The sequence below is a fragment of the Podarcis gaigeae genome (genome assembly GCF_964106915.1).
Source record: "Podarcis gaigeae genome assembly, chromosome: 1".
Taxonomy (NCBI): domain Eukaryota; kingdom Metazoa; phylum Chordata; class Lepidosauria; order Squamata; family Lacertidae; genus Podarcis; species Podarcis gaigeae.
This window is the reverse complement of record NC_139678.1, coordinates 96,216,477-96,241,883: the sequence shown is the minus strand read 5'-3', so window position 1 is coordinate 96,241,883 and position 25,407 is coordinate 96,216,477. Positions and strand designations below refer to the sequence as shown.

General features: G+C 40.0%; 1 protein-coding gene across 13 annotated transcripts in view; it reads left to right on the top strand.

Annotated features, from left to right (window-relative positions):
- NCKAP5 (NCK associated protein 5) overlaps positions 1-25,407 on the top strand; it is a 610,895-nt gene that overhangs the window by 435,134 nt on the left and 150,354 nt on the right. The window lies entirely within an intron of this gene.

Genomic DNA, 25,407 nt, shown 5'->3' with positions numbered 1-25,407 from the left:
ATTAATAAGTGATCAAATTGTTACTGTTATTTATTACATACCTTATATATAGTTTGTGTGGTACTACAAACATTTTCAAAGTCCTGCCACAATAAGCTTACAGTTTCTGAGTTCTTCCTTCATATATTAAAGATAAAGGGACACCTGACCATTAGGTCCAGTCGTGACCGACTCTGAGGTTGCGGCGCTCATCTCGCTTTATTGGCCGAAGGAGCCGGCGTACAGCTTCCGGGTCATGTGGCCAGCATGACTAAGCCGCTTCTGGCGAACCAGAGCAGCGCACAGAAACGCCGTATACCTTCCCGCCGGAGCGGTATCTATTTATCTACTTGCACTTTGACGTTCTTTCGAACTGCTAGGTTGGCAGGAGCAGGGACTGAGCAACAGGAGCTCACCCCGTCACAGGGATTCGAACCGCTGACCTTCTGATCGGCAAGTCCTAGGCTCTGTGGTTTAACCCACAGCGCCACCCATGTCCCTTCATATATTACTTATTCATTTAATATCTTTCTAGAACTACCCTTTCATCATATATGATCCGGATGTGGAAAGCAATACTTTAAACCAAAACAATAACCATATATCTGATTAACAAATGCAGATAAAAGCAAGTCATAAATTAAATCCCTTACCTTCCTTAAAAGCCCAGAGTGTTTGACATGCAATGCAAGTTAAATCTTTTATTACTGTTGTTAATTTTTCAAGGGCCCCTTATGAAAAAGATTGTTTCCAAGTGTCTTTTGGTTGTATTTGAAGCCTACTTCTTAAGATAGCCTAATATATATATATATATATATATATATATATATATATCTGTTGCTACTATTATGCATGAAAAGACAGCTAAAAATCTAAACAGCATTGATTTATATGTTCTGAACAATAGAAGAGCAAATTGACAGAAAAGCACAAATAATTGAGTAGACACCTTCCTCTGAAACAGCTTAACATGATTGTTAAAAGGTTCTACTTTTTTTGCAAGAGAGCACCTGACCTCCCTCAGCAGTATTTTCATACCATTGCAAACAAAGCAATATGATGGCTACGGACTTCTTTTTATCTGCTGCATTTCCTTGGTTCATGTATCCAAAGCTTTTTGAATCTTGCTCAATTGAGTTTGTTCAGGCTATAGAAGCTTCAGGCATAATAGTCTGGTGTCAGGGGTTCTTGGCTAATAGTCTAGTCAGTGGACACAAGATAAGGTCAGACCACAGGGAGTCACAGAAAATTACCTTTACCTTTCGATATATTTGAGCTGCCTGCTATATTAAAAGCCAGGCACATTCTCTAGTGGGCTCTTGTTGAGTTCTAACATTAAAACATACATCTAATTTTGATCATCCAGGGTGTTTCTTTAAGTGGTGAGAAGCTTTTTGAAAACTGCCCATTAGTAATTGTTGTTGAAATCAGTTGATACCAAAGGCATTGTGCATTCTGCAAAGGTTCCAAAAGGATTTGTCCAAACTGGGTCAATGGCAAAAGAGATTCGGTGCAAGTAAAATGATGTACATTGAGGCAATAACAATTAATAATTCTATTGATCATATTTGATCTTGGTGGGAACTTACCTTGCTGATGTTGAAAGAACAGCAGTGGCTTCTGTTCTGCTTACAACTCCAATTCAAAACACTGGCACTTTACTTGGAAGGCCCTACAATTTCAGATCCATTTTCCTGAAGAAACACCTTCTCCTCCCATGCCCACCAGCCCATAGGAAGTGAAGTAATTTTCAAAGGCCTCCCTCCAGGTTTTCCTGCCATATGAGGTGAGTGACCAGAGAGAGAGCCTTCCAATATTATTACTATAGCCAGGCAAAGGTGTTTCTATTCTGTCAGCTATGTAATGTATTATGGTGCAATTTATTAAATTTTATTCTGATTCTTGTATTTTGTTTTGTTTTGTTTGCAAACCACCCTGGCAGCTTTGTTGAAGGGCAGTATAGAAATCTTTTGAATAAATAAGCTAATGGGATGTGAACTGGCAGCAAAGAGATCTTGGGGTTGTAATAGATAGCTCAGTGAAAATGTCAATCGGATGTGCAGCAGCTGTGCAAAAAGCAAATTCTGTGCTGAGAATTATTAGAAAGGGAATTAAAACCAGAACCACCAGTATGATTAGGCCTTTGTATAAAACCATGATGCATATGCATTTGAAATAGTGGGCACAGTATGGGTTCTCCCTTTAAAAAAAAATAAAAAAGTCACAGTGTTGGAAAACTGATATAGGACAAGTAAAATTATCATACAGTTGAAGCACCTTTCCTATAATGAAGTTGCTGATTTTGAGGATTGATTTATTTCAGAGGTAAGGTCTCATTTTCCATATGAAAGTCCATATTATCTTGTTCATATCCTGTTTGGGTCCATATTCCAGGAAAGTAGACCTTACCAGTGCCTAAAGCGGGCATGGCAAGAACTAGTAAACGTGGCAAGAATGGGACGTGCAATCCTCCACAGACACTCTTTCAGATACAAAAAGTAATCTCCTCTCTTTATTTATTTTCCTTGGAAAAGAACAAGAAGAGACAGGCAAGTTGGCTGGCTCATGTTCCTAACCACAGAGCACAGGGGCTAGAACATCTACAGAGACACCCTGGGTTCTGCACTCTTGTCTCCCACTGTTGTTTGGCACTGCCCCCAAAGAGGGACAATTGGGGATCTTGTGGGCAAGAGCTACTGAGGTGCACTGCCAGCTGCCACACAGAAATCCAACCCCCTTCCCTGCTGGATTGCTACAGGGGGTGTGACCTTTGCTGAGGGGGGCAGGGATTGATGGGGGGGTAGTGTGGTCCTAATGAAATGGCATAAACATGCTGGCTCCTGAGGGAATCACAGTCATTTTGCTTCTCCTCAAGCATCTCTTTGGGCTCCTCCCCAGGCAATTTTGGTCACTGAAGTGTAGAAGCTAAGCCAAAATGTTTGTCCCATGGCTATGAGTTAATGAGGAGAAACATTAAGCACAGTCCCAGGATCAGATGACATCTTCCACTGACCTAAAAAACCCAGGAAAGAGTAAAACGGGTGTGAACTCCTCTCCAGGAACCAGTACATTTGGGTAGTCATCGTAAGCCAAGTCCAGCCTTACTATGGCATGTGCACTAGACCTCTGTATGTGAGACAGTAAACTATGCAGGAAAGTCTTTGTAGGATGAAACTCATTTTCTGTATTATGCTTTGTAATCAGACGAAGAAATAAGTAGTTCAGAGATTTCTAATAGACACTTTAGTTAAAATTCAAATTGAGCTTTATGTCTCTAAATGTTTTGCTTGCTGCCCAGGGAATCCCATTTAATTTACTTGAGTACTTAGACTCATATAACACACATATATCGCATATGGGCTTTGTAAAATGGTGAAGTGTTAATGTACTTTTTGATGTAAATTACCTTTCATAGTCTATTTTAGAACGTGAATAAGAAAATGTGCTTTTGACAAACAGCATTATCTCCGCATAGAGAGTATATGCATGTAGACTTCATGAATCTTGTTTTGTTTTAAATAGTGATCCAAACTCTTGTTTGTAGATTCCCATTTTATAGGTATTCTTCAATACTGATTTACTCCAAGTAATTTAGCATGTAGAAATATTTTGAAATATTTCTTAATTCAATGGAAGCTGACATTCATTTTACTCTACAGTTGAATATAGATGTCTCTTCTGTACTTGTCCTTTTGCTTTCTAATAATAGGTTATTAGAAAGCAAACAACCAAAAGGGAGAGAATAATTTCCAATTCTTATGTTGGATTTCTGCTTCACAAATATTAATTTTGATATTTAGCAATGAATATGAAACCAAATCAATAAAATACAATTAATCATTTGAGAAAAAATTACTTAAGTATGTTGGGTTGATGTCTATTTGTGCTACTCATTTTACAACAAGTTTGCTATCACTAGTTTGCTTTTGACCATTTCCATTTTACTGTTAGAATACCTGAAAATAAGGTTTCATATTAGTTTCTCATTGCCACATATAATATCACGTATAAGCACTTCTATGTATGGCATTTTCCCATTTCTGGAATACTTACTTTTTTCAGAGGGTGGGGGGAGAACCAAATACTGGACTTCAAAAATTGAGTATTTGTCAGATTGCCACAGAGGTAGCAGTCTCTTAGTACATCCATTTTTGGATTCTAGAGTGATGCACCTGTCACCTTCCCTAGAGGCCAGTAAGTGCCATCTGATCTTTCTGACTTAGGTGTATACACTCTCCCTATTACCTGGCTTTCAGTCTCCATTATCATCTGACATACTCAAGTGAATTCTGCCACCTAGAGGGATTTGTGATAGAGTATGCACTTCTTTGCTAGTTTGGATGTTTTCCATAAGGGAACATTATCAATCTCTTGGAACTCAGACATTTTTTTGCAGATCAGAGATCTTATTTTCAGCTGCATAACCACAGTGCCCCCCCCCAACCCAAGGCAATAATTTATTTCAATTATTAACAAAAAGAATTCCTACCAATTAATGCCTACTCTGTTATTGGCAATCAAAACCAGCTAATCCTACCAACAACAAAAAAGTCTCCGCTCATTTTCTTAAGGTCTTATAATCACTAATAAAACTTTTGCTTCTTCTGTTATAATTTGAGGTAGTTCCATGCAAAATAAGTGGGATTGAAAAAGGCCTGTCCAAGTTTTCAGATAAGATTAATTCAAATGTCAATATTGAGTAAGCTGGGAAACTGATAAAAAACAAAAATTGAAAGTGCAGAGCTATAGCATATATTTGAGGCTCCCTCATGGCCTACTTTTACTGATGAGGAACACCACAGCTTTTCTCAAGCTCCATCTGTTTTGATCTCCTGGTTTCTGTCTGAGTTAACTTTATCTTGGTGCCAGCTGAATCATTTTCAGACCAAGTTGAAATTTCGGGAGAACTTTCCCTAATACCCTCTGATATTTGCATTTTTAGGATTTAGGATCTTCAGAGCCAGGTCTTTTATGCACATTATTTTAAAGCACTTTTCAATGCATTCTTTTACTTAAAAAGTCACATTTTCAGTGTACAAATTACTTTGCATTTCCCCCCTCCCTCTCCAGCAGCAGTCATACAGAAGTTTGTATATTGTGTGGTGTGGAGGATACAGTGTTGTGCTTGGACTATAAAGCCCTTGATTCAAATTCCCACTCAGTTTGTGTATGTTATTAGGTGACCCACAATCTTTTGTTATCTTTCAGCCATATTTATCTCTATAGGCTGTTGCACACATATGGGGAGTAACATGGGGACCACTGGACTTCAGAGTATATTGCTATCAAAGACCACTTTTGGCTCATTCAGTTGGGTTGGCATAAGGGTTAGGGTCATGTTATTTAACCCTAAGGAAAGTGTACTTGCCTAGAGAGCATATGTTAGGTATTTGGAACTTTTTGTGTGCCTGCCAACTATTAATATTTCAGGTACTCCTAAATATATATTTTTGTTTAGGTTTTTAAAAAAGATTTGGGGCAGTTATGTACACTGAGTACTTGTTCTCCTTGAATGGTTTGAGCAAGGGTGGTGAGACCACACTTCTAGCTGGGGTAAGCTTGCTTTTTTCTTTTCTTTTTAGTATTTCTCATTGTCCGTTCAGGTTTCTAGTCCCTAAGGAAGAGTTAGCCAATGTAGTACACTCCAGATGTTGCTGAACTGCAACTCCTATCAGCCCCAGCTAGCATGGCTCAGCATCAGGGGTGATGGGAACTAGAGTCCCAAAATACCTGGAGGGCACAGTGTTGGCTACTCCTGCCCTATGAGATACAGAGTTGGTGAGAACACCCTATATTCCTCTAGCTTGGGATTTTTTTCTGGTTCTCTAATATTTGATTTTGCTGTATTACATTGGTTTGCTTACTGGTGGAGCCACGAGATTTTATTGTACTTGGTTGTATATTTTGTTTTAGCTGTTCACCTCTTTGCAAGCCTCTGGGCTGAAAAGCAGTATATAAATAAATTGTAAAACTAAAAATAGCAGTACTGCTGCCCTGAGCTCCTTATTGAAGATAGTGTGATACAAATATTGTGTGATTAGGGAATTATGGCTGAAACACATGTACTATTACTTGATTGTATTTCAGATCTAGGCCTGTGGCCCCACAAGACCAGTTGCTATCAGCAACACAACTGAACTTCATTGGTGAGGTTTTCTTGAGCCTGTTCCAGTGATGTTGATCTGCCAAACCCTTTCTCCTGCAGAATAATATCCTTACCCAGCTAGAGCTCTAATGTGTTGTGAGAGTTAATGCACGGAATTTCCATCTAAACTACAATGTGGCATTTTTCTTTCTCTCTTCCCCCACCCATTATTAGCTGTATTGAATTTTCCAGGGAAAGCGCAAATACAACTTCAAACATGAGAAAACCATTTGAGATCAAAAGGGACACAATTCAATCAATAAGCTGAAAGAAAAGAAGGGGGGAGAACCATTACTTTGCAGACTGGAAGTAGCATTTTTCTTACCAGTTTGAAAATGATCTTAAACACGATTTCTCTGAAATGTACTTCCTTCCAGGTATGAAATGCAAATAATGACAACAAAATTGATAATTTAATAGTTGCATTAATTTATACCCTATTCCTTACTGTGGATCCAAGTGGGAGGGAAGGAGGTATCATTTCTCATTCTGCCCTTGCAGTACTGTTTCCATTTCGCTGCAGTTCATTTTCTGCCAAAACTATGTCATTCATCTCACTGCTGCAGTGAAATTATATAACCTACATAAGTTTCAAATTGTTATGTTATCCCACTTAATTAATTTCAGTGTAAAGGAAATGCAGTACAAATGAGGGGGAAAACAATCAATTATGTATCATTTGCAGATGGAAAGCAGCAGCAACAGTAGACAGTCGTATTAACTGAATTGATTTCTGTTACAGACATGTGATAAATAAGTGAACATTAGCAGTTTCCACTCCTGTTTTTGTTTACGATGGAATTCTCCCACACCCCTAGCTTCAAATTACTCTGCTGAAGCATCTTAACTAGATTCCTAATCTCTGCTTGGTTGTAGCATAGAGGTTTCTGTAAGTATTCATCTATGGCCTTCACACATAATGTTAAGACATGGTTAATGGATTTTCAAGACTTAGCAGCACGCTACTGCACACTCTTCTGTGAGTGGGAGTTGGCTTTTAGGTTTGTCCAAGCCTGGGTATGAGGCTTGTTTTCCCAAACCAAGGACCATGAAGCCCTGGTTTCTTTTTGCCTTACTGATTGTTGTTTGTTAGGGAGAAACAAACTACAGTCCTTGTCTGAATGCAATGACAAGCAAAGGATTTTTGGTTTGTTTCTCCCTTACACTTCAGGGCAGAAGTGAAGAGGAAGTGATTCAGCAGCATGTACTGGCATTTAAGCCATTAACTATCACATATTGCCAACTTGATATCCTATTCCAGGTTATATAGTAATGGTCCTGTTCCCCTCTGATAGAATGAGAACAGAATAGTGCTCCTTGAACATTTTTTTATTCAACCAAGTCATCTCTAGGCATAGACTTCTGGTCAAATTTATTTTCTGGTCAATATGTGGCAAGTTTAATGTTTATAAAATAAATACAGATAGGCATTAACACATTTTGACAAAATAGTCATTCTCTGTTGGTACAAGCTTTCTCTAATTTCAGTTCTTTGAACTATTTAGTTATCTCCTTACTTTTTTGTTTTACTCCCTTTGTTATCCTTGGAGAAATTGAGGACTAACAGTTCAACACTGAATATTTCCAATTATAAGAAGAAAAGCAAGCTATCAATGTCCCTTTAGATATGTTGGTCATGGTGCATACAGTGTTATTTTAGTTGACAAATAGGGTATGAATAAAGCTGTGAAGATGTTATATTTTGTCAAGCAGTCTGTGTGCCCTGATGGTGACCTCTTATATGGAGGGTTATATCCTCATCACCAGCATATTTGTGTGAACAAATATGATCGATCCTAGATATATATTACATTGCATAGCACTCCACACATTAATTTATTCATTGTTCCTTGTGAACATTTCTCCCTCCAAGCAATAAATTACTCATTGGTATTACCTGCAGAATGCCATGGGGAGTAATGTATCTGCATGATTTCCTCATGGTGGATGCCATTGTTTAGCTTCCCTAGGCTACATTGTGACTAGTGGGTGAGATTCCCCTGAAGATAGTTACATTTAGACATGTAAGTCCTGTTTCGAAACATAGGGCCACACTGGTTAACTTTGCTGCCGCCCCCATGTTGTGTGACATGCTTCTGCCCTTGCTGATAGGCGTGCTGTCACATGTACACGTGTACATCAAACAAGGTTCCTGATTCCTCTTTACAGATATCTTCCTCTTCTTTTCAAATGTCAGAGCCATTGTGTATACGTCAAGGGAAGGTGCATGCTTTTTGGGGTGAGGATAAGTGCAATCGTGAGTACTGCTCGCTCACACGTTCAATCAGAACCTGAGTTCTAGCTTCTGAAAATGGCTATAACATTTGCCCTTTTTTGATGCTCAGTGTCTTAGACTACAGTCCAGACATATACTTTAGTAATGTCCAAGGCATTGACTTTTTTCCCTTGGAAAAGTTCACATAGGACCTTTTCAGTAGTGGTACCTCAGATACAGAACTGCCTCCCTTAATTATTTGCCTGCTGTAAAAATTGGTTGTCTTTGGCTGACAAGTGAAGATAATATTTTGTTTGTTTTCACTGTGCTTTCATTTGCTTTTAATTCCTCTTGTTTTACAATTGTATTGATGATTGATCTCTTTGTGATTAGAATATCTAGATAGTCTTAAATGATGTTGTAAGTTGCTTTAGGATTTGTAATTTGAAAATTGCTTCTGCCCCTTGGTGCTGATGTAGGTATATGTGCTATTATTGCTATTTCTGTTGTCTGATCTTTGACTATAATAAAGATTGATTGATTGATTGCTATGTATATGCTGTGGGTGGAATACAACTAACTTATCCCGTCAGTGGAACCCCGATGCAAGGAATTCCACTTGTGCAACAGGGCTTTCCCCTCCTCACATGCATCTCCAGTTCCTCCTGAAATTAGCTCTGGTGGGAGGCAGGAGAAGCCTGGAACCATGTGTGGGCAGGGGAAGAGAGATAGTTCCATTTTGGCTTGTCAGTGGGAACCATCTTCTTAGTGCGACATTGAATTCCTCCCTCTGTGTCCTCGACTTAGACTGCACGTAGTACAGCTAAAGTGATCTGATGTGTGTTCTCTTATGACTTGTGATTTGTTTAGGGCATCATTAAATATACCCATTTATAGGAATAATTCACTCACTCAGGAAATATTTCCTGGCTATGATCTCTGCTCCTCTTTACCCATGCACAGGGACTTATTTATTGCTGCAAGATAGCATATGAGCTGTATTTTCTTCCATTTCACTCAACACATCTGTAAGTGAGCTATCTTTCAAGATGACTGACTGTCTCTGTGTTATTATTTCTGTAGCTCTTTGACACAAGTGATTTGACCAAAGTAATATAGGAAACTTTTAGCAGTGCATGGGGCTAACTTAAAAATATTTTAAATGTCAGAATCCTTAGCCTGCCTGCCCCCCGCCCCCGTTAATAGCTGTGGGGCTCCCATGCTTCTTCCCACAAGAAGAGATGCTGCAAAATGGCACTGGGTACAATCTTGGCACTATTTAGGTCAATGGCAAATCCTTTAAATCCTGTTTGTCATGTAGATAACCATTAAGGCTATTAATGAGAGAGTTTTGTGGTGATACATTTTAAAAACTATCTCCGAATGATATATCATTGGGATCTCTGAACAGAAATGAAATGAAATGAAATGTATTGTCTGAAGACTAAGTCAGCTTCTGAAACTTTAAGGAACTAACTTAAATTGATAGTTGACTGAAATATATCTGTTCTATGTTATTTAGAGGAAGCAATTAGGTTTACCGCTGTTATACTGTACTTTAGTTCTATTTACAGAAATTGATGTGTGCCAGGAAAATTGGTATTGCAGCTCTAGTCCTTATTCTTCCAGGGTGCCACAAAATGGAAGATATTATTAACCACGTGTTTACTCTGAACATCTCCAAAAGACCAGCTGTGAAATATCAGAAAACCAATCCTATCTCAGTGAAGTTGGTGACAGATTAATTTCCATAAATAAATCAGAATAGCTTTATCCTCTTGAAACCTAACAGCAGATTTAAGGAGAAGATGAGTATGCTAATAAGGGATGGATAGATAAGGAAACAGGGATTTGAAGAAAACAAAATGATAATTATGCAGTGTGTGAATCCAAGCTCAGGTTCTCTCACTGCACAATGCTCATCCTTTTAGTTCTTTTGCTTTCAGCAAACAATTGGCCCCAGTGACATAATTAAGATTAAACATTCATGTTCCATGCTAGGTTTAAAAGAAAATGTGTGCTAAAGGAAAACAAGAGCAAACAAACATTTTCTATTCCATATTTCTTTATCTGAGTATTGCATCTGAAGAGTCACTTCATACATTTTATTTGAGGCAAATGTGTCTTTTACCACTTTGGGTACATGCTGTAGGGAGTCATTCACAGTGTCCTAATATGATATATGTGGTTGTAAGCTCATCTAGGTTGCATGTGTACATTGAACTGTTACATCCATGCAAATGTACAATGTCTGGCCAAGTGCACACTAAAAATGTAATATGTGAATCCACCCTTACCTACCTCTTTTTGCCATTCAAGATTTGGGGACTGCATTGCAGCACTTTAAAATAGCAAAAGGAAGTTAGATCCCTGCAGAACACTTGTTTTAAAAAATCAGGTTAGCCATGGAGTTCCATTCTGGTTTGGAGTCCACATTCATCAAGTATTGCTGAAAATATAGCACATTTATCTTTGTGATGACCTACTGTGACTTCATGGTAGATATCATTGCAGTGATCTTGTTTTGTGATGCTTCTTTCCCCTCCCCCAACTTTCCTTTCCTTTGTTACAGAAGAAAGACAGGTAATCTCTAGGGCAAGGAGGTCCAAAATGCTGAAGTGACTGAGGGATGTAATGTGTGAATCAGAATTTAGCGTAATACAGCTATACTCAATAGTTAAATAGCATAAAATGCAGAACAATGACTCAGTGGAATTGCCTTCTTGGGTATCATGCATCTCTTCCAACACTGTTGTGGTAGCAAATGTAGATTTTGTCTGGAAAACATTTTAATTATGGTATTCCCCCCCCCCCCCCCCGTTATTGGTTGCATTCTATTCCATTCCAACTAGGAAAATGCTTAGCTTTACTTTGAAGTTTTCTGTTGTGCTAGACCAGGAGCTTTCAGATTCCTAACTTTAAGGAACCTTTTCTCCATCTACGTATCAAGGGACACTGCATATGTATACAGTGATACCTCACTTTACGAACTTAATCCGTTCCGGAAGTCCGTTCTTAAACCGAAACCATTCTTAAACGGAGGCGCGCTTTCCCTAATGAGGCCTCCCGCCACTGGTGCCCTTCCACCGTTTGGATTCCGTTCTTAGACCAAGGTAAAGTTTGCAAACCGGGACACTACTTCCGCTTTTGCGGAGTTCGTAAACCAAATAGTTCATAAACAGGGCTGTTCTTAAACCGAGGTACCACTGTAATTGAGTTTATTCAGGGCATTTTCCACATTTGTCGGACCGTAGGATTGCTCCACTTGAACTGTGAGTAAACCCTTGAATATTATCCATAATCTCCTGGGACTACACATTACAGGGGAAGGTTGGTAATGGAAGACAACCTGACTTTCACAGAAGTTTGTCTGCCATGTTTGATCATCTTACTGAAGAACTCCATTGACTTTTCAAGGACATCCACCCCAAGAATTCCAAACCCTGTGCTCTGGGTATTTATTATTAATAAACAATAGAAATATTCAACAACATTAATTCTCATCTATTAGTATCATAGAATTGTAGAGTTGGGACCCTAAGGATCAGTTAGCCCCTGCAATGCAGGAACATCATCATAGCCTCTCACCCCATCTAAAGAATATCTATGTTTTAAATATGTATGCTACCCATTTTGTGTTTCTACATATACTCCTTGATCAGCATAAAAAGATTCTATATATTTACTGCATGTAAGATTGTGGTATGTCATTTTTTATTTTTTATTTTGCTATTTATTTTATGTACGTAGGTTAAGTGCTGGAATTTTCCATTTGTAAGCTTGCCAAAGGATTTGAGAAACTAAACAAACCCCCTTAATGATCCACGCAGTGTTCTAAATTGTCCAAGTGCTGTATCAGTAACAATATTTAACATGGATGGACTTTGCAGGGCCAAACAGCTTAAACATTGAAGCCAGGATCACTTGTTTTCTGGCAGAAGAGTCCACGCATGTAGCACATTCTATTTTGCCAGAGATTGTTCTTAACCTTCTCTTGAAATGTCAGTTCCAGACATTTCGGCGATTCCAGGAAAGAAAATGTTGAAGGTTTTAAAGGCTTGTCAGTCTTAACCATCATGCAGTAAACAGAAAGACAATATAGGATGTTATGATTCTTCCACAAGGTTTTTTTTAAAAAAAATATATTGGAGCATCTTTTGAGAAAAATATTATGCAAACACAGCAGAAATGCCTAACATTATCTCAGAAAAACTGAGGCTCAACATTTTACAGAGACAGCTGTAAGACAGGTGGTGTGCGTTCGTCCAGTCATTGCAATCTTATAAATCTTGCTTTAATGTATAGATTTCAAAATGAAGTTGTTCATTCACTAATTAGCAGTTAAAGAGTAAAGCTGGTTAATAATAGGCATGTCAAATTTCATATTAAAAATACACAAACACACAAATTAATTAATTGTTCTAATCTTTACTAATCACATTTTAAGATCTTGCATGTAGTCAGAGCAGTCATATTTGATTTTGATTGAAATTTCATTTTAATTTCTTTCAATTGATGACCAATGGATAATTCTGACTTCCACATTTAAGTCAAGTATAATTCACTAGCAGTATCACTCACAATTTTCTTGCAGCAGGATCTAGTCTTAAATTATGTATACCCTTAAATCCTTATTCTTAAATCCATATTGTAATATTTATTACCTCTACAATTTTATTTCAGCACTTCAGTCTTCCTATCAATATGGCTTATAAGTTTCTGATTATGTATGGTAAAGGGACCCCTGACCATTAGGTCCAATCGTGACCGACTCTGGGTTTCAGCGCTCATCTCGCTTTATTGGCTGAGGGAGCCGGCGTACAGCTTCTGGGTCATGTGGCCAGCATGACTAAGCCGCTTCTGGCGAACCAGAGCAGCGCTTGAAACGCCGTTTACCTTTCCGCCGGAGCGGTACCTATTTATCTACTTGCCCTTTGACATACTTTCAAACTGCTAGGTTGGCAGGAGCAGGGACCGAGCAACAGGAGCTCACCCCGTTGCAGGGATTCGAACCGCCAACCTTCTGATCGGCAATTCCTAGGCTCTGTGGCTTAACCCACAGCACCACCCGCATCCCTTTTCTGATTATGTATCACCTCCCAATTAGCCTAACTGTACACAATAGGGACCGCTTACCAGCGGGAAGGTAAATGGCGTTCCGTGTGCTGCGCTGGCTCGCCAGATGCACCTTGTCACACTGGCCACGTGACCTGGAAGTGTCTGCGGACAGCTCTGGCTCCTGGCCTATAGAGTGAGATGAGCGCACAACCCTAGAGTCTGGCAAGACTGGCCCGTACGGGCAGGGGTACCTTTACCTTACACAGTGGACTGTTCAGGTATTACGTTAAAATAATGAGTGTCATCTGACAAAGTGGCAAATCATGGTAAACAAGAATCCAGAGCTAAAGTAGTTGCTGGTTGTGTATAAGGAGAAGAAGGTGTTTAGTTAATTGTGGGGCACATAGATGCTGTCTCCCTTATATATGAATGAGGACTGGACCTAGAGATTTTCTGAGTAGAAATCTGCTCATTGGATGTTGCTGCAGTGGTATGGGGCTGGGATTTCTTCATATTCATGCAGCTCCTGTTCCCAGGAAAGCTGCTCTGGGTGGTTGGAGACCCTCTAGAATAGCAAAGGAAGGAGCACCAGAAGTTGGATGACTTGGTAAAAATCAGCTTCCCCTTTCTTTATGTGGGAGCTTCCACAGATTCCCAACCCTATGTGTTTAGGTTCATATAAGGATAAGTGTTTCTTGGTAGATACTATGGCAGACCAACACGGCTACCTACCTGTAACTAGAATCTTGGTAGATATGTTATTCTATGAAAACTCAATATTTGGTTCTGCATAGGTTTAAGTAAAACCATCTGTGAGACACAGGAAAGGGGGGAATTGGTTGCTTCTTTTCTAAATCACTGCTTTTACCTGCTGTTTTGGTCAAAATGCTTGGAAAGCTGTTGATACATTGGGTAGCCTTGGGCCAGTCACTGTCCCTAAAGCTAACCTACATGTTGCACAGAGATAGGGAACCAGTGGTCCTCCACATACTGTTGAAATTCTACTCCCATCAGCCTCAACTACCCAACTAGCATGTCCAATAGTCAGGGATGACTGAAACTGTAGTCCAGTAGCATTGCCTACTCTTAATGCTCCACCTCTATAGATTTATTCCTTAACAGCACAGTGTACAAATTTATCAAGAGTACATACAGAACAAAGATCTATTGGGCTATAGTATAAAACTATCCAAAAAGTAAATTGAGCCATGGGCATCTTGTGATCCTACTGTAGTTGCAATATAGTGTTTGTTAAATTTAAGCCTTATAGCCTCTGTTCAATTGCTAATAGATGTCACATTTTAATTGATGTGTTTTTACTTGCTGAGTGTTCCAGAAGACACTTTGAGTACTTTTGTCGCCTTTAAAATTCCAGCCTGGGGTGTATGTGATCCAAACTGATTTGTAGTGTCTATAAACAGCTGTCCTGTGATAAAGATGGGAGAGCAGCTCAATCAGATGTGGGTGGGTGGTTGAGTTCTACCTGCTGAAATAAGAAGCAGTAAAAAGGTGACATCTGAGAGTACACCTTGTCACTGGTGCATCAATCCAGGCAGAGGGAAATGAAGGCCAAGTGTTTACCAGGACTAAAACAGGATAATGTTGTTGTCTCTCTCTCTTTTTTTTTGGGGGGGGGGGGGGTAAAGCAAGCAGCTAGTTATGCAGGCCTTGAATGTTTGAAAAAAAAATGAAGAGAACTGGATGCCCTTCTTTAAAATTTTCAAGCCTCTTGTTGAAAGTGTTAAATGGTGGAGTGTCTGTACATCGGAGCACAGAATGTAGGGAATTACAAATAAAAAAGATTAAAGATGTTGAGTACATTTGAAGTACTTGAACAACTTTAATGTACTGAATGGGCCATGCTAAATGAGTCTCTGTGTAAATCAATAATCCTCTCTATAAAGAGACTAATAGTTTAGTATGAATAACAAGGAAATGTACATGGTAACTAGTGTTCTAGAATTCTGTCAGTGTTTTTAAAGTTCACTGTCATAACTCTGTTTGCCTTGACCTTTATCAGTGATACCTTCAAAGATTTTTTAGTTGCTAGTTGAGGTTCAACTTGACACAAGACCTTTTAGACCCTCATTTCCTTTTCCCTTGGTGCTGATGCAGTAGCTAATATACTGCCCGCTCCTTATCTACCACTTTCGCTTCCCTTTTGCTTTTTGTTCCTCTGTAATTATAGGTGTGCCAAGCAGAATTTTCTCTCTGCGTGCTTCCCTCCTCTTTCCTCCTGCGGGAAATTTGGGTTGTTTTTTTCTCAGTTTTCATTAGAATATTGAAGCTTTCCATGCGCTAGTTAATGATCTTCCCTAATACAATGTCAGCTTGCCATTTGCATCTGGTGTGACTTATTCTGCCTTGGTAGTAAGTAAAAGGTCTAGGGACTTCAGTGACAGTGAAATTCTATAGTTGTATCGTAATTGCATAAGTGGAGATAACTGAGAAGGATCACAGTTTGTTGTCTCCCCAAGTTGGTGAGGTTCATTCAATATCAACACAAAACTGAGCCTTCAGTGCTATTGGCCCACTCCTGTGTAATGCTCTTCCAGTAGAGATTCAAAATGCACTGTCTGTATTACATCTCACGTGTTTGCTGAAGACTTTCATTTGCTGCCAGGCTCATGTAAACAATTAAGAAAAACATATTCCGTAATAGTCAGTTGATGTTTTATCTCTGTATTATTCCTATTGCATGTTCGTAGTTGTAACCACCTTAGATAATATTTATGAAATTGCAGTATATAAATATGTTTATAAATAAATAATCATATAATATCATGAAGAATATTACAAAAAATCATTTGACAGTTCAACTGAGTTCTAAAGAGAAGGTTCAGCAAGATGTTGTTGCTGCTGCTGCTGCTGTTATTATTCCTCCTGGATATGCAGGCCTTGGTCCTCTCAGTTCTTTCTCCTTCCATTTCTTTGAACATATGAGTCACCTCTTTAAGTCCTTTAGTTATATCTCTTATGAGGTGGTAAAATAATAACATTGCATCACTCTGACTGTGATTTGCAAGAATCTTTCTATAAAACTGGCTCACATACATTTACTGATAACATTGCATACTTAGCCAAATACCTCATAGTTCTTGTCCAACAAAATCTGGAATCTTGGGTTATGACAGTAGTTTTCAACCTGTGTGTCATGGCACTCTGGTGTGCCTTGAATGATAGTCAGGGATGCCTCGGGCAACACTGGCCTCTGTCCCTCTTTCCTTCCTATCTTCCCTCCCTTCTCTGATGCCCTCTTGCGTCTCTGCCTCTCAAAGGCCTGCACAGCTGTTTGTTGCCAGCAGCTCTGGCTACAAGCTCCCCATGTGAATGGTGCCTCTGGGGCTGCCCAGGGGGTGCTTCCCAGGCCCCTGTGGGGCAGTGTGAGTAGGCATCTCTCTTTGTGGTAGGAGGGGCAGCTCAGAGACCAGGGGCGGCAGCTGCAGCTGTCCAGAGGACTCCCAAGGATAGGGGAGAAGGGAAGATGCTGGGGGAACTTTCCACAAGGGATAGTGTTCAAAAAGGAGTGAGGGGCTGCTGGCTCTGCAGGCAAGGGGTGGCATTATTGAGCTTCTGAGCCCCACAGGGGTGTTGCAGAAAAAATGTAGTTGGTCAAGGGAGCTGTGAACCCAAAAAGGTTGAAAAGATCTGGGTTATGATGCCTACTGACATTAGATCAGTTCAGGCTAGGCAAGCCATGCATAGGCAAGCCAGAGCAGGGTGTTAGAAAGGCAGAATTGATCTTAGGATGCCATCACTAGCTAAACATATGCAACATATGGCATGTATGAAAGAGTTTAATCCCTTAGTGTGTTTTTTTTTCAAACCACCAGCAATGCATGTTTCATTCAAAATGATTTGAATGTGTTTCCTTTTGAATTGATTGTAGATGGGGGGGGGGAGCCGTATCTAATGAAGGTAATTTAAAGTTTCTTAAGATTATCGCATTGCTGTCAAAAACAAAATTCATATTTAATTTTGTGGTTGGTGAGTCTTTTCCTTTCCCACCCCTATTTCAGAAATACCTGTCAATGTAAGCACACCAGTCAGATCTTTTAATATCTTAATAGTCACTGGAGCAATATGTAAACGACTCCTTTAATGGGAATTAGTGTTACATGGTGTATTTGGCTCACTTGATGCTATAGCTGTGGGTAACGGTTCAATGGAAAATAGTTTGCTGTGAGGCTTTAGTTGTAATAGCACAGACACCTATGAATTCTTCCTTCATTAAAGGCCCAACTGAAGTCAAAATGAGAAACCACTAAAACTGGTAAGCAATCTTCTTCCTTCCTTTCCTTTGATTTATGGACATACACCCAACCATATGTTATGTCATGGGAAGCAGTGATTGAAAACCACAATAATCTATCTTTGATGGCTTCTTATTTACTGTACAATGTAAGCTGTGTTATATGGGACTGAACTAGCTAGGTGGAATTTAACCAAGAGAACAGTGATTGGACAGTAGTCATTGTGGCAGTTTTTAGATACCTAAAATCTGATGTGAAGAAGACATAAAGATAACCACATATTTTGGTTGTGTGATTGTGTACACATAGTACTGCTTTTTTTCTTTAAAAAATGATTTCCTAATTGTAGATTTTCCTGGTGTAAAGACAAGACCAAACTGGAAATCTTTAATATTAACCCTCAAGTCACTTAGATTATACAGCTTTCAAATTGTGGATGGTATACAACTGGTGTCCCTCCACTGACAAAGCATCCATCAATGGAATGTAGAAGGGAACCATTTTTGGTGATTCCCCAACACTGCCCCCCCAACCCTCCTGTTCCATAGACTCTCCAGAACAGATCTGGGCAAAGAACTACTTGGGGAAGAGTATTTTTGTTTTGTTTTAAAACTCCCTTCCTCATTTCACTGATAGATATCTTTCATCTGCAGAGGGACATCAGTCCAAAGTATATTTTCTCCAGACTAATTTCCCCCCTCATTTAATTGTTTTTTTTACTATTGCTCATATGCATAAAGTGCTTGTCTCAGCAGTTTAAAGAAAACAAGATAGGAAAGGAGACTGCCTCCAAGGTACATATTAAGCACCAAACCATAAGACTCTGTTTGTTAGTAGTATAAAAACAACCACCATGTAGAATCGTCAAAGATTTTGAAAACTTTCATTTCCTGATGGACTCTTGTGTTGGTGGAAGTAAGGCAGACTGCATTATGTCTTTTCCTCCCAGGTTTCAGGCAGTTGTGCTGTCAGTGACCAGGAAAAAAATGTGGGATATCTAGTCTTATATAACGAACACACATGAAGGAGTTAATGCCATAGAGTAAGCTGTCCTGCCAGGCTTCGCTAAGTCATTCCCTCTCACATTGAGAAGAAGGCAATCTGTCTAGTCAGGTTGAGTGGGATCAATTCCAATCTGTTACCTCCGAGGATGTGGACAGGCTGCTTGGACGAGTGAAACCAACCACCTGTCTCCTGGATCCTTGCCCATCATGGCTTATAAAAGCTAGCCAGGAAGGACTGGGCGATGGGCTTTGTGGGGTGGTGAATGCTTCCCTCCGTGAGGGAGCCTTCCCAGACCCACTGAAAGAGGCGGTTATTAAACCGCTTCTTAAAAAACCATCTTTAGATGCGGCCACAATGGCCAACTATCGCCCAGTCTCAAATCTTCCATTCTTGGGCAAGGTGATAGAGCGAGCGGTTGCCGAACAACTCCAGGCACGCCTGGAAGAAGCGGACCATTTCGATCCCTTCCAGTCGGGATTCAGGCCTCATCATGGGACTGAAACTGCCTTGGTCGCACTGGTTGATGATCTCCGGCGGGCTAGGGACAAAGGTGAGAGTTGTTTCCTAGTTCTGCTGGATCTCTCAGCGGCGTTTGATACCATCGACCATAACATCCTTCTGGATCGTCTTGAGGGGCTGGGAGCTGGGGGCACTGTCCTACAGTGGTTCCGCTCCTTCCTCCTGGGCCGTGTTCAGAAGTGGTGGTGGGGGATGAGTGTTCAGATCCCTGGGCTCTCACTTGTGGGGTGCCTCAGGGTTCTGTCCTCTCCCCCATGCTTTTCAACATTTACATGCATCCGCTGGGAGAGATCATCAGGAGGTTTGGGCTGGGTGTTCATCAGTATGCAGATGATACCCAGCTCTACCTCTCTTTTAAATCAGAACCAGTGAGGGCAGTGAAGGTCCTGTGTGAGTGTCTGGAGGCGGTTGGAGGATGGATGGTGGCTAACAGATTGAGGTTGAATCCTGACAAGACAGAAGTACTGTTTCTGGGGGACAGGAGGCGGGCAGGTGTGGAGGATTCCCTGGTCTTGAATGGGGTAACTGTGCCCCTGAAGGACCAGGTGCGCAGCCTGGGAGTCATTTTGGACTCACAGCTGTCCATGGAGGCACAGGTCAAATCTGTGTCCAGGGCAGCTGTTTACCAGCTCCATCTGGTACGTAGGCTGAGACCCTATCTGTCTACGGACTGTCTCGCCAGAGTGGTGCATGCTCTGGTTATCTCCCGCTTGGACTACTGCAATGCACTCTACGTGGGCCTACCTTTGAAGGTGACTCGGAAACTACAACTAATCCAGAATGCGGCAGCTAGACTGGTGACTGGGAGCGGCCGCCGAGACCATATAACACCAGTCTTGAAAGACCTACATTGGCTCCCAGTATGTTTCCGAGCACAATTCAAAGTGTTGGTGCTGACCTTTAAAGCCCTAAACGGCCTCGGTCCAGTATACCTGAAGGAGCGTCTCCACCCCCATCATTCTGCCCGGACGCTGAGGTCCAGCGCCGAGGGCCTTCTGGCGGTTCCCTCATTGCGAGAAGCAAAGCTACAGGGAACCAGGCAGAGGGCCTTCTCGGTAGTGGCGCCCACCCTGTGGAACGCCCTTCCAGCAGATGTCAAAGCGATAAACAACTACCTGACATTCAGGAGACATATTAAGGCAGCCCTGTTCAGGGAAGTTTTTAACGTGTGATATTTTACTGTATTTTTGGTTTTTATGGAAGCCGCCCAGAGTGGCTGGGGAGGCCCAGCCAGATGGGCGGGGTATAAATAATAAATTATTATTATTATTATTATTATTATTATTATTATTATTATTTTATTCTTCAGTCTACCTGAGAAACTCAGTGTGTAAAGAGGCCTCAGCTGTTCGCTCCAAGCTCAAACCCCATGGCTCTTACAAGCCTCTCAAGTTCCTATACCAGTAATTTAGGAGCTTTCTCCACTAACTAAGCCCATATTTTAAAGGTCTAAGAGCCCATATGTCCTGAAATTGCTTTGCTATATATTTTGTGGTTTTAAATCTTTGCTGGTGTTCTCTCACCAAAGCGTCCTTGTCCCAAACCTTCATATTGGCATCCAGGAATAATTCTTTTGTACCTATTTTTTTCATTACCTGTTGACTAGAATAGGACATCTGGAAGCATAGCATGACCAGCCCATGCTTGAGGCTGTATGAAATCTAGGACTTGGGTGGAAAATATATTGCAAGCCCAAGTTATAGACAAACTAAATGGGCCAAACATTTCTCTTTGTTTTCCTTCTCAGTTGTATTGTTTGCTTGTTTGATTGAGTAATACTACACTTGTATCTCAAAGTGGCTTACAAACAAAAGAAGAAAAACACACATACAAAATTTAAAGCATAGATTATAAGAAAATAAGAACAGCATAAAAGCATTCATGGTGCTTCTGTCATGCTACGTCTCACTATACATTTTTGCGGCTTTGGCGCAAGAGCTGAGCTGAATCTATACTGCTTGGTGTCTAGGATTTAGGTGTACAAAAGGGAAACACTTGCTTATTTTGTAATCTGAAGTGATGCTCAGCAAACAACAACTCTATCACTTGCTTAAAATGTAAATATTGCTGAAAACTCCGAGACTTTTAAAAAAATAATCTCAGCCTATTGTGAGATAACTGATGCCATGAAGAAATTTTACATACATGTTTCCCCTACATAATTCTGCAAACTTTCTTTCTCATGATGCTCATCTTAAGCTGTTGAGATACTCTTTCAATACATTTATAGACATGGGACAGTACATGAGGTAAGCATAATCTAGGCACAAGCATGTAGAATAATGGATTTCCAAGAGATGAAGAAAGGTATGAAGCATACATGCTAAGAGTGACATAAAATCCTATTTTTTTTAGGCTGAGGCGCAAAACAGAAAATAGACCTTATATTTTACAGTTTTATTTTATTTTTACCTCCAATGCTCTGCTACATTATTGGTGATTTAATGTATTTAGCCATTGCTTTTTCATCCTTAGGGGGCTGGCAGGAGGGTCTTAAATGAAGTCATTGAAGCGTTGCCTTCCTAGTTCAGTCCCTATTACAAAATGTCAAATAAATGGATATCATTTGCTCAGCAATCACGGGAAGGATAGGCATTAAACTTGCATAAATTCCAGTTAGTTGATATTTAAAACCTCTAGGATCAGAATCCTTATGGATATCTCTCTAACTTGTCCTATCAAATGATTATACTATTAGTTGTAAGACTCTCATATCCTTATTTCTTAATTTTCTATTTGGGGAACATGGGCTAAGCAAAAAATATGCAAGCAAGCACCACTTTCTTGTTTCTCTGATCAGGGAGTACAAATCAGCAAAAAAAATGTGTAAATATCTAAATCACTGCATTAGCAAAATGGAGAAGAGTCTCCAGCTGTGTAAATTCAAATCCATTTTCAGACTTAAAAATTCAACGTTCAGATATATCAAGTTTGCTTTTTAACATGTTCTCTTACAAACATATTGATAGAAGTGGTCTGGTTGACACTGTGTCTCTGGACTTTCAAAAGCCAGAGCACCTCACCAAATATTCCTAAGTAAGCTTAGCAGTCAAGGAATAAGATGAGAAATCCTCTTGTGGATCAGGAATTGGTTAAGTAGCGGGAAGCACACAGTAGGAATAAATGGATTGTTCTTTGAATGGAGAGATGTAGAAAGTGGAGTCTCCCAAGGATTGGTATTGGGATCTATGAAGTTAGGGGTGAGCTGCAAGGTGGTCAGGTTTGCTAATGTTACTAAACAGTTAAGGATGATTAAAATAAAATGAGATCATGAGAAGTACAAAAGGACCTCTACATACTGAGTGAATGGCAAATGCAATTCAGTGTAAACAAGGGTAAAATGATACACGTAAGGGCAAAAATGTGTATCTTAATTTCACATGTACAAGTGGCATAGCTTTCTGTCTGCCACAAAGTGGGGTGGCATCCCACACCAATCCCTCCCACTCTGAGTTCTGCTGTCACTTCTTTTCTTCATCTCCTTTCCAGCTGTGCCTACTCCCCTGAATCCATTGCCCTGGAATACAGTTGCAACATTCGCCTCTATGATTAATTTGGCCCTGAGTAGGCTCATTGTGTGCTGGCTGTACACTAATATGGAGGTGATTATTCCAGAGCATATGATGAAGATTTTCTCCCTCCTCTTATCACAACAATTTGGTTGTATAACACGAGTATGGTTGCTTTTTGGAATGCTACCTCACTCTGTAGCTCTCATCATTTAACCAAAGTAGATATGGTACAAACAAGTGATGTATGGGTGTTGGTGTGAGGGAAGTGACCCCTTTTTAAAGATGAATGTCAGCTTGCCTCTTTGGGAACGGGCAGTGTTTCAGAGAAAATTTTTTTGGGGGGGAGCTCAAGCTGTGCGTCTGGTCCTCTTACTTGCATGCCAATTAATTATTTGGATCACAGCCTTAATGTGTAAGCACAAGCCTAGCGTAACTTGATTTCATTACCAATAACAAAAAAGCCCCCAACACTTTTCATAGATTGTCAGAACATTAAAAGAGAAGCAAGCAATGTAAACTATGTAATGGTTGTAATTATGTGTGGTATTGATTGCGGTGTCATGGTTACGTGATGTGAAGGTTATGCATAGAGCACCAGGTATCATGCCTGGATTCCCAAGGCTAGCGTTTGTTTTGGCTTGAACATTTATTTTATTTTGTTCCCGCCTCTGGAGGAATTAATATTTAGACTCACTGCTGCCTAGATGGCTTAGAACTTTTATTTGGTCCTAATACATTTGAAAGGGATTCCATATCCCAAAAGACTTCTCCCAAGAAACAAGCAAATATTTTACAGGAGTGAAACAAGGCTTTATATCTTGCAGAAATAAAATAATGAATAGTTTAAATTTATGATTTTGTTGGTTGGTTGGTTTTTGAATTTTCCTAACTCCAAAGAACATCAGTGTGAAATATGACAACATAAGAACAAAATACATCAACCATCAGTAAAAAAACAAACCAAACTGAACATTTAATTAACAAGATAGTTTGATGTGCAGCCCTGCTAGGGATAAGAGTCCCAAAAATGAAATGCAAATGCATGGGAAAATGAGTGTCTTCAGTTGAATCTGAGAACTAAAAATATGGAAGACAGACATAACTAAGGGGAGATTATTTCAAAGTAAAGAACCCACCACAGAGAAGGCCGTTTATGCATCCCCTCTCCATGAATCCTGGTAGTGATTGCAAGCTGAGCCCCACTCCCCCCCCCCATTAAGGATTGCAGTGACTGGTATTAGAAGATGCACTGCTGCATTTTATCAGGACCAGAGCCATTTAGGGCTTTGTAAACTGTTATAAGCCCTTGAATTGGGCCTGGTAGCACATAGGCAACCAGGACACCTCATCTAGCATTGGTGTTCCATTATCCCATCTCACTACCCAGCTACTTAACCTGGCAGCAGTATTCTGCACCTGCTGCTGCTTCCAGATGATGTTCAAGGACATCTTCATGTAGAGCATGTTGCAGTCCCACAGCCATGAGATATCCAGAATATAGGTTATTGATAACAGGCTGTCTTGGTCCAGGACAGCTATAGTTGACAAACCAGCACTCCTTGCTTATTCAGATAGTTCCTCTTATAACCCCCTATTGTTCAGTTGTGTTGATTAGTGGTGACATTTCTTTTCAGAGTGGCAGATCAAAAACAATCTGATCTAATCTAGAAAATTAAAATAGGTTAATATTCTAATCCGGAGACAGTCACTAGCCATGGCATAAGGAACTTCTACTTGTAAAGATGACCATAATTCAATGTGGAAGTGAAAGTTTGAGATCACAATGGCTTGTATTGTTTTCATAACACTAAAGGCTATATTTGCTGTTTGTCTATAATTCCTCCCCTCCCTACCCACGCTAAGGTGTGAGATGGAGCCCAGAGTGCAGCAGAGAAGAGGTGCTGCTATGTTTGCCAGGCAACATGAGATGGTCAAGGTCTTAGTACATTATAGTTAGCCTGTGCAATCTAGAAACTTCATGCTGATGTCACTAAAAGGGTTGACATTAGATGCCCCTATTCTATCTGTGCATGATCAAAGATTTGGGAACTGTGCAGGCAGTCACAGATTACTCTTTAGGTCAAGTGCCAGTCTCAGATAATGAGATTTCAAGTTCTATTTCTGGATTCCCTGATAAGCTCCCACATTGCACAATTTGTATATTATACCATCCATGTGTTAAAGTTCTGCTGTTTTCAATGTGACTTTATTTAGTTGGAAAGGAGAGGTTTCATACTGGCTAGATTGTGTCCTGCATTTTTATCAACTCTTCCAGTCTTACAGCAGTGAACTCTATTTATATATATTTATGATAATTGGAGGTGAGCTTATATACTGTCCACCTATTACACTGGACAAAATAGGCTTGAGCCATTGCACCCAGTGTAAGAGAAAAGTGTGTGCTTCATTTCTAGATTTTATGATATCAGAAAGAAAAACCACTCCTAAAATATGGCTGTGCTATCCATCAATGCTGCAATGTTCAGATGATAAAAAGAAATTGCATTTTATTATTGTATCTCTAAATCTCTTAATATTAAGCTAAGCTTTGTGGTTTGGAAAGGGAAGAAAATGCCCCTGACTCATGATTTTCAAGCATTCGAGCTTGGCAAGCTTGAATAAAAGAAAATTGATGTGCAAAATATCCACTGCAGTGTTTATACTAAAGGCTGTTTTCTGCATCTGCCAAGAAAAGATTACAGAGATGTGTAGAATAGCAAT